An 11,186-nucleotide genomic window follows, 5' to 3' on the forward strand; every position below is an offset into this window, starting at 1 on the left:
GGGGTTGGTAGAGGGTCCTTTATATTCCAGCGATGTCTTCACACAGTCTCCTCATCATTGGCCTTCTTATCTGTGTCTAGCGGCAACTCGAAGCACCGAGATGATGTACACACACTCACACACAACCATACAAACACACACACACACACACACACATACATACACAAACTCTAAATCCCTCTATCTATCTCTCTGAGTCTCGCACACACTCACACTTGCTCACACACACACACACACACACACACTCACAAATACTCTCAGTCTCATACCTACATACGCACAGACTCACACTTGCTCTCACACACATACACACTGAGTGGAATGGGTGAAAGAGCGAAGGCAACAGTATAAATATCCTAAGGGTAACACAACACAACCTCAACTAAAAATCCAAAGAAACACACACACACACACACACACACACACACACACACACACACACACACACACACACACAAACACACACACACTCAAATCCACAATCATCCATATTCAGTCTGAGTTTCAGACCCACAAACACAAACCCATTCATGTTTGGTTAACATCAGCTATGCAGCAGCACCTGAATCCAGTGCGCACACAGAGGAAGGGTTGAAAAAGAGCAAGACTGGCGTCAGAGAGCTCACAGTGCTCTAGAGAGCTCCACACGGTCGGCTCCGGCTTCGGACGGACTTCCTGTTCGTCTCCAGCATGCTGAGGCCGCAGATCTTACACCCTCTTCCCCATAAAGTGCCTCAACTTGACATGAAATTTACATGAAACGTGCACAGAACATGAGAGGGTTTTTTTTTGGTTGCATACGTTTCAGCCTACCTCTGTGAGTCTTCTGTGGGCTATCGAATAAAGAAAAAGGTAATTTCCTCACAATCACTGACACTCACTGTGGCTTTATTTCAAGCCTTTAAAAAGACAAAATATCATATGAGAATCAGAGGAATAAATATAATAAAGTGTAATTCTGCTGTGTCGATTAAATACAATCATGACATTCATAATTTCCAATAAACACAACATTTGAACTGCAACACGTGCATTACGGCAGTACGACTGGCTTGAGGACCAGTGACCAGACCACAATGGCAAAGAGATGCTGAACTAGATCCCACTGCTCAAGACTAAAGCAGACTTCCCAGCTTCAAGATGTGCAGTGGTGGTTGGGTTACTGTTGGCTCCTGATTGACAGCCTGGACTGGGACTGGGGCTGGTGCGTGCGTGCGTGAGTGCGTGCGTGCGTGCGTGCGTGAATGTGTGCGAGGAAGAAGTTGGGCAACTCTGCCATGATTGCACTGTTTCCTGACCTGTCTGTGTCTGTGAGCCCGGCCACTCACACCATCAGCAGAGAGGCGGAAGGAAAGGGAGAAGGAGAGCAAGAGAGTGAGGGAGGAAGTGAGAGAGAGAGAGAGAGAGAGGGAAAGAGAGTCAGACAGAGACAGGGAGATGGATCACAAATAGAGAATAAGAGAGCGAGAGAGCTAAGGAGTCAGCAAGAGAGAGAGAGAGAAAGAGCGAGAGAGAGAGAGGAAAAATTAAACAGAGAGAGGGAGGAAGAAGAGGAAAGAGAGGAAAAAGGGACATGTAGTAATGGTTGGGTGCAGGTGTTTCCAATGAGGCCATTTCCCTTCTCACTACTGTTTGGGCAGCAGGAATGTAGATGCAATGCAGGTGGCCCGCTCCATGGGTCCCCCCCTTCTCTCTTTCTCTCCCTCTCTCCCTCCATGTGCATTTGGTGCTCTATAAGCAGCCGATGAACTGGCTAGCGGATACATGTGTCTTGACTATCACTTTGAGACAACAGGAAAAGGAATGGAGAACACAGTTGAACTCTTCATCCTGTTGGAGGCTGGTTTCCCCTTTCCCCCAAGCCTGCTGGCCTCATTAAAAGACATAAAGATATTAACATGCACATTACATATGCATGAGGGGCAGGACTGATTCTTTTTTCAACACTTTGCAACATAATCTTTGTTTAGAATCGTACTTGTTATCTCACATATTGCATTATATGGACATATTCATTTTCAGTTTGCGATACACATTTAAACATAGAGTTCACATAATCGAATCAATTTCAATAAGGTAAATCCTTTTTTGTAGTTTAGTAGTTTTAATAGTTTGTCAGACTATCATGGTGGTTATACTGATTGTTCATTTTCTTTACACACAGATTATTGTGTTTTCATTCAAATGTTTTCCAACAGTATGACATGCCTTACCATTATCCCACTGTTTGGCTGAAGTTCTTCAAGTTCAGTGGGACGTGTCGTAGTCAGAAATCACTGCATCCAAGAATCGAGAATCACCCTCTTTCATACACCTGTTATGTGATACACCCGCACACTCACATGATCAGTAAAGCGCAACCACCATTAGCCACTAAGCAACACAAGAAAACAAGGCATAAACACTTTGAACCACAAAACCCTCACCACAGAAAGATCTCAACTCTTCTGTCTCTTCTCCTCGACATTCAAATGTGTGAGGCAAACGCTCGTGACCCCGCTCGCTCACTGTCCACTGTGCGAGACACGAGATGTCCGATCCCACAAGTATGAGAGAAATGTAAATTTTGCGGACAGGGAGGGTAGGGCGTTGGGGGTGGAGGGGGGAGGGGGGGTGGGTTAAATGGGCTCTTTGATAAGTTCTGAGGCGTAGTGGCGGCGCAGTGACATCAGAGGGGGTCCTCCAGGGCCAAACAGAGGCATCGGCGGAATGCTCTAAACGATCTTAACGATCTTAACGATGCTCTCTCTCCCGCAGGGCGCGCTCAAGAATCCTGCGTCTCACAAGAGCAGGCAGATAGCGGCCAGCGAGGAATTTAGGAAGGGAGTGTCTGTGTCTCTGTGTGTCTGTGTCTGTGTGTCTGTGTGTCTGTGTCTGTGTGTCTGTGCCTGTGTACTTGTGTGTGCCTATCTCTGCGTGTGTGTGAATATATATCTGAGTATGTGATTGTGAGTGTGTGTGTGTACTTGTGCTTATGCATGTGCATTTGTGTTTATGTGTGTGAATATATTCTGCCTTGTCTTTAAAAGACTATGCCACAATGATGGGCTTGGGCTAACATCCAAGCATACAATTAATGATATTCCTGGAACTCTTGAGCTTACCTTACACAATGATGAAGTATGGATAGCACGGTATTTGAATGTAGTTACCAACATGGTACAGCAGCCCAAGATAGAAACTTCAATCAACAAAGTGGTTCTTACTGTGTTTATATGTGGCAGCTGTCTTTTTGGTAAATTCAGTGAAACCTGATCAACATTAGTAAGCCCAACTGAAATTAAAATGAGGCATATTTGCTTGTATCTAGTTTTTAACAAAATGAATTTGTGTAGCCACATTAGTGTAGTAACCTAGTCTATTAAATGATATACTCAGTGTTTGAGCCATCCTGGAGAAATCTGTCCACAATTGGCAATTACGGCACGCTTATTTTTAACATTTTAATACTTCGTGAAGGAAATAATATCACGCCAACAGACAAGTTCGGAACTGAAACACTTTAACACTCATCAATCTGCTTTTCCCATGACGTAAAAACAAAGCAGTATAAAAAATATAGTCAATACTAACAAAGAACAATATTTAGAAAGTGACCCATTTTCCGTTCTAACACGTGTTTAGGGAGTACTCAGTGTATGTGTATGTGAATATACAGGTGAGTGTGTGTGTGTGTGTGTGTGTGTGTGTGTGTGTGTGTATGTGTGTGTGTGTGACACAGACAACACAGTATTTCCTCAGTGCGTAGCCTGTGTCTGTCTGGAGGGGTCAGGGACTGAGGTAAGAGTGGATGGTGGCTCTGACGTCATTCAGTCAGCATGCAGCCAGAATGGGAGGAAGTAGCGTCGCCCGCCTGGCGAACTCCTCCACGGTATTCCCCTCAGAGAGACAAGGGAGCCTCCCTCTCGCAGTCTCAGTCTCAGTCTCAGTCTCACCCTTTCTCTGTCTCCCTGTCTCTCGCTTTTCTTGCTTTTCTCGCTTCTTTCTCACTCTCTCTCTCTCTCTCTCTCATCCTCCCACTCCATTATACGATTCCCCTCTCACTCACTCACTTTCACTTCTTTCGCTTTCCTCGAACACACACCTCACTATTCCAAGTTTACATTTACATTAACATTTAGTCATTTAGAAGACGCTTTTGTCCAAAGCAACGTACAAGGGAGAGAACAGTCAAGCTACGAGCAATAGAACCTGGTGTAACAATGAATACTACCTTACATTAGACATATTAAAAAAAGAAAAATAAGTACAGTAATGTTGCAAGTTAAGCACTAGATGAGGTGCCAGTTAGGAGGGGAGGTGCTTTCTGAGGAATTGGGTCTTCAAAAGCTTCTTAAAGGTAGAGAGGGACACCCTGCTCTGGATTAAGTCTTTTATTGTCAGATTTACAAAATGACACAAATGCTTAGGACAAGGCACTGCACAACAACCTAACATAACATAACATAACAAAGTATAACATAACATAACACATACACTCTGTACAAGTACTCTGAACATAATTTACACATTATTAACATATAATAACCTAAATAACCTTACTAAATATACAAGATAAATGTACAATACAGTATGCTGAACATATAACAACCTACACATATAATACTAACATATATACAAATAACATATACAGTATATACATAATATATATTTTCATACGCACATTTTTTTATTCCAATTATATTACTTTATAATTCACATATATTCCTCTCTCACAGCCACCCACCCACACACACAGACCCCCCACATACACACATACAAACACACACACATCCCCCCTCTCTCACACAAATATGCACTACTTTATCACACATGCAGTCAGTGTGTATGCTCCACATGCATACTCCCTCTGACTCTCACACTTACACTCACACACACACACACACACACACACACACACACACACACACACACACACACACACACACACACACACACACACACACACACACTATATGTTCCCTCCACACAATTGTCTCTTTCTGTTTCTCAATCTGTTTCACACACACAAACTCTCACATGCAATCTTTCCCTCCAACTGTCTCTCTCTCGCACTATCCTTTTTTTTTCTTTTTCCCTCTCTCCCTCTCTCTCCCCCTCCCTCCCTCTCTCTCTCTCCCTCTCTCTCCCTCTCTCACCCCCTCCCTCCCTCTCTCTCTCTCTCTCTCTCTCTATCTCTCTCTCTCCTAACACAGTAAATCTAGTCCAAATCATGGCATGGCCTCCAAGTGAGGTTCTCTTAGCAAACATCCATCTGTACAACTCAGACTCCAGGGACTGATTCAAGCCCAGGGTATGGAAGACACTCCACAGGAAAAGCTGCAAAGAGAAAAGAGAGCTTTATCTCTAGCAACCCTGACCTTCGAGACCATGAGCAACACGGCAAGTGTTAAAAAAAGTGCTTTTGCATTTGTGTCTTTGTGCGCATGTGCGTGTGTGCATGTGTGTGTATGTGTGTGTATGTGTGTGCTTTTGTGTGTGTGTGTGTGTGTGTGTGTGTGCGCACGTTTATGTTTGTGTGTGTGTGCGCATGTGTGTGTATGTGTGTGTATGTGTGCGCATGTGTGCGTTTGTGTGCGTTTGTGTGTGTGCGTGTGTGTGCGTTTGTGTGTGTTTGTGTGTGGTATGGGAGAGTCATATTCAAATGTTCGCTTTGAATAATTTTCCTCTCTCCTCTCTACACCACCTCGAGCTATTGTGTAGGCCCGGACCCAACCGACACAATGAGGAGTGAGTGAACATGACCCTTCATGCAAAGCTAGAAATCCCAAGTGTTGGCTACGCTTGTGTTTTATAAGACCAGCTTCGGCAGTATCGATCTGTGTGTGGTATATTTGGACATGGTTATATCACCGACAGCAAGAGAAACGAGGGAGAGAGAGAATAGTTTCCATGGTAAAATACATTTTGCAACAAAAATCCCTTTATAAGAGCACTTTTCCATTGAGCGTTGTATTAAAGTCTTAAAGAATCTCTTAATCTTGGCACTCAACAGATATAAAACTTCACAGCCAGGTTGAGATATTTGAGGGGGTGAAAAAAGAACAAGGCAGAGGGCTCTACATTTTCACTTTTAACTGGGCGCGGAGCGATCCTCTTGCACAAAGCGAGCGATGCCATGGCGACTGGGCACGGCAAAGCGCCGCAAGGGTATTTTTTGGCGAAGGCATGAGGTGTGCCATGTGAAAGCTGCCCCCCTCTAAACAGTCTGCATGACGAGCCAGTCATGCTTATCGCTCTCCAACGGAGCCCATTTTGAGAGGAGCGACGATCCAAAATGGTGCGCTTGAGATGGCTACGGCAATGTTTTTTTCTTTTTGTGAGAACAAAAAAAAACGATGAGCGTATTTTACATCCAGCAGCACAGATACAATGCAGCCCAGCAGGCTAGCTTGGACCACTGGGACGATGGAATGTTTTTAACTATTTTTCCCAAGCTTACGAAATCGCCCCGAACAGCACAAGGCTGTTTTAATGAAGGAAAACATGCACTTATCATTCATCAGCTCTTAAATCAGGCCACAGACAGATAAGAATCAGGGTTTTGGAAATTAGATGTTACCTATTTCATTATTCCAATTCTCCCTGCCCCCGACCCCCCCCCCCCCCCCCCCCCAATCTCAGAAATCCCAGTCCTCCATTGCAGACTGGAGCACGCTATCCCTATCATGTTACAGAACACCAGGATGATTCATGTGAGAGGACTGTGACGCGGTGAACCTCAGGAAAAAAAGCGAGAGAATAGGTGTGTGCAGGTTTGGTGTTTTTGGTAACCGCTCAGTGTAGGAGTGGAGGCATTCTGCAGGCATTACTCACCGCCGGGATCTGTTGGCAACTTTTGATTAAAGGAAAGATTCCCCATGGCAAGCCCGTTCTTGCAGAAAACTGTGTGTGTGTGCGTGTGTGTGTGTGTGTGTGTGTGTGTGTGTGTGTGTGTGTGTGTGTGTGTGTGTGTGTTGGCGGTAGGGCACTGCTGGCTACTGGCTAACGTTGAGTGCTGAGTGTACAGTACACACACGCGGAGGTCTCATGACAGCGAGACGTCAGCTGAGTGAACACACACACGCACACTCACTCACACGCACACACACACACACACACACACACACACACACAAGAGTGTGTTGAGTACATACATAAGGACCACAAGGCCACCCAGTCAAGCATGACGAACTGTGTCAGGGAGAGAGAGGGAAGGGGGGGGGAGCAGGAAAGGAAGGTGGGAGGGGAATAGAGGTGATAGTGGCTCTGAGTTCAGTAGCCTGTGTTCTCCAACATTCCTGCAGACATTGTGGAAGTTGACCCACAGAGGTCTCTAGCATGGATAGAAATGCTTCCATTCCCTCCATTCCCTGGTCAACCAGCCCAGAATATGTGGTGTGAACAAATGTGATGCATTAATTTTTGTTTACAGCAGTAAACAGTCAGTTTTCACTGGCGAGACAGGTGCTGAAAAAAGGAAATTAAAACCCCTTTACATGGAGTTAGAATAGTTTCAAAATTCACAAATAAACTGATTCACATATTCAGTGCCGCTTGAAAGTATGTGAACCCCTTGAGCAGTTTTCTGTTGTTTTACCATGATTTTTCAATTTTTTCATCACCAATTTTCCATATATGAAATGTGAGGTTTATGTTTATCAATTGCATGTACTTGTTTACAGGGAATTGTGTGAGTAGCCAAAAAACTACATGAAACATGGTATTAGTGTATGTGCAAAAGTAAATGAACCCCTAGCTGCATTGGTGAAGTCAAGCAGGTAACAGATTTGGTGAAACATATTTGGGTGCTTAATTAGTCAATTAAGCAAACCAATCAAATGAGACATCCTTAAGAAAAGGGTTGGGCAACACAGATTAAAAGAGAGAGGAAACCAACCAAACTACTGTAGTGCCAAGGTGTACCCACACAGATCAACAATGCCGAGAGGAAAGGAGATATCCGAGGACATCAGGAAGAAGGTACTGACAGCCCATCAGTCTGGGAAAAGCTATGAGACCATTTCCAAAAGATTCCAGCTCCATCCATCCACTGTAAGACAAATAATTTACAAATGGAGGGCATTCAACATGACCGCCACTCTGCCTAGAAGTGGATGCCCATCAAGACTTTAACCAAAAAGCACCAGAAGAATTATAAATCAGGTAAAAGCCAACCCACACATCACCTCTAAAGAGTTGCAGACCTCTCTGGCAGCATCTGGGGTTAATGTACATGCGTCTACAATCAGACACTGTATGTAATCAGGCACTGTATGTGAGAAGCGATTCACAAATGTTCACTAACAAACGTGCATATACAAACCACGTGCCGTTTGTGAACATCCCTGCTTTCATTTCCTGATGCAGCTTGATTCACAAAATGCCTTTTTTTTTTTAAAGGACATTCTCTGCATTCTCCGCCTATCATTGACCACATTGCTTTACATCCGCCTGGTGTCCAGTTACCACGACAACGTCATAATGGACATCATACAACTAATTACACAAAGAGGAATCAATCCGTGTTTCAATGGCGTCTGGTAGCTGCTGACCAAGTGGGTGTTTAGCTTGATAAACCCCTTGTCATATGTGATTGAACACTGTGTGTGTGTGTGTGTGTGCCATATGTGATTGAACAAGCTTGAACTACAAATATTTGAAAGACTGGCAAATCAACCCATAGATATAATCTATCTTATATATCTTATATATCTATGAATCAACCAAGCTGCCATTTCAAGCAGGTTGCTTTCCTGAAAAAGAGCAGCTGTGGCAGGGTCTCAAAAAAAAGTGATTGGGTTTAAAACAACCCAAATTGGACAACCTAATGCTGGGTTCACTCAGTGTTTCCCCTAGGTTTACAGCTTAGGGGGGGGGGGGGGGGGGGGGGGAGGGCTACGGCGGCAGGGGCGCGGCGCAATGCGCCGCGGCAGCGGACACGGACACAAACACTTAGCAGTCAATAAGTATAATTTTACATGTTTTATGGTAAAGGTAACCTTAAATGACTTATTTGTGATCTGGCGCTATATTTATAAAAGAAAAAAAAAAAACATTTTTTTAACTTGACCTTCCAGGGGGGGCGGGCGGGGCGCCGTTGGGGGGGCGGGCCGCCACCCTAATATCATTGTAGGGGAAACACTGGTTCACTGGATCCAGACAGAAGGGTTGATTGAAGTAACTTATGCTAGTTCATGTTAAAACCCAATACTTTGTCTGTATAAACTAAACATTTTCAGTAAGATAAGTTGAAAGTCACATCTCTTCCTACCAGCTCAACGTATATGCTAATGTGGTTTAGATTAATTACTTAGGGTAATATTAAATTACAGGTATCCTACACAATCAAATAAAACAAGTTAGACAGAAAGACAATCAGACTTCAGACTTCAGACAATGTATTTTTATTTTACAACATTTTAAAAAACAAGCATATCTTTACCCTTGCCTTATCTCATGAAAGGGAAGGAGACGCTGATGGTGAGTCAGTCAAAGCCTATATACTGTAAAGAATCTTCTTAAGTATGGACAGAGCTCGGGGCATTAAGGTGCTGGAAAACACCCGTTTGAAAATATGAACCTCTGATATGGTTAGTCACTTTACCAAAACTTCCCGTTTGGTGGATTCCAAGCTGGCCCCGAGAACGACAGTTGGCATACCGGTCGAGCCCCCAACTCCACACGCTCGGGCATAGGAGAAGATCTAATCTTGTACACACACAGACAGACAAACACTCTCTCACACACACTGTCTTTCTCACACACACACACACACACACACAAACACACACACAACGGATGTTCTCCACTTCCTCTTTCTTTCTCTCTCTCTCTCTCTGCTCCTCGCTCCATTTTCCTCCTTTCCTTCCTGCTCTCCCTCTGTCATTAACTAAGGTGGGTGCGTGTGTGCATTCCAGAATGCATCCTGGTCAAGCCACTTAAGCAGAATGCAGCTGAAGAGGAATCTGCATGGGCTGTACTGTTAAACCGACCAACTGAAATGCATTGTTCTGCAATGTCATACTCGATCAGTCAAGTCACATTTAGGTAATTCTGTCTGCAGCATTTCTAAGTAATCCAGAGTGGAATTTTTCTCAGCATTCCGGAGTGTTCTGATTGACCTAGAATGTTCTGAGACGACACAACGGGCACTGAATGCCCCGTCACGGTCCAGTGCAAGGCCCCTACCTGCGTCCGGCGTGGAATTCTGCTGTCATGCGTGCTGATGCCGGCATTCCTCACGGCTCCTGCTCCTCGCACTAAAAATACAAATGTTTCCATCAAGTTGGGTCCTGCCACACACTTCAGCAAAATATTACAAGAGTAAGGAGAATTGTATGACGCAGCCCCAGCAACACCCCCCCCCCCCTCCCTTCCTTTCCCCCACCCAACCTCCCCTCAAAAAGCTCAGAACAGGTCAGCAGATGGAGGTTAACTGCCCCCCCACCATCACCACTTCCAGCAGTCAGACACACTCGGATGCCACTCTGTTCACTTGTAAACTGTGACAAACGGTGTCATTGTCCTGCCATTTTACGAGGCAGTCTCAGTCAGCCAGTGTGGTTATTTCGGTTGAATGTCTGTGCATGAATGAATGACAGATGTTGCCTCTTTACCAAACGTGAGAGTTGTTGGGGTTAAGGTGTTTCTTTGAGATGAGTATAAGGTGTCAGGTCAGTTGGGGGTGAATTGGCCTGTGGTATGTGGTCACTCTGGAAGGGCAGGGTCATTTGCAAGCAGAAAATGGTCAGTGGGAAGACATGACCCCAAGGTGCTGACCACACAGCTGATGTCTCTTTTTTTACAGTATGAGTCACCATCTTAACCGTTGACCTCTTGAGGGCTGACACTAGAGACTTGTCACACAGTAAGAACACACCACTCACTCCACACACACGCACGCACACACTCCACACACACGCACGGACACACACATACACACACACACACACACACACACACACACACGAACACACACTATTAGCCTCCCCTTTTAAGCTTCTGTCTATATCCCTTCTCTACAACTGGCCAAAGTTGAGACACTCACAGCAGCAGCTATGCCAAGACACAGCAGCTTCGGACCAGCAGCCTGTCAGTGACACAGTAAGACCTGGCAAAGGCCACACGGGCCCACATGTGCTGCCAACTGTCTGCCATTCCAGCGGTAAGCCCCACAAATGCCTGGCTGGAACCACACCACCCAT

Source organism: Sprattus sprattus (genome assembly GCF_963457725.1).
Source record: "Sprattus sprattus genome assembly, chromosome: 5".
Lineage (NCBI taxonomy): Eukaryota > Metazoa > Chordata > Actinopteri > Clupeiformes > Clupeidae > Sprattus > Sprattus sprattus.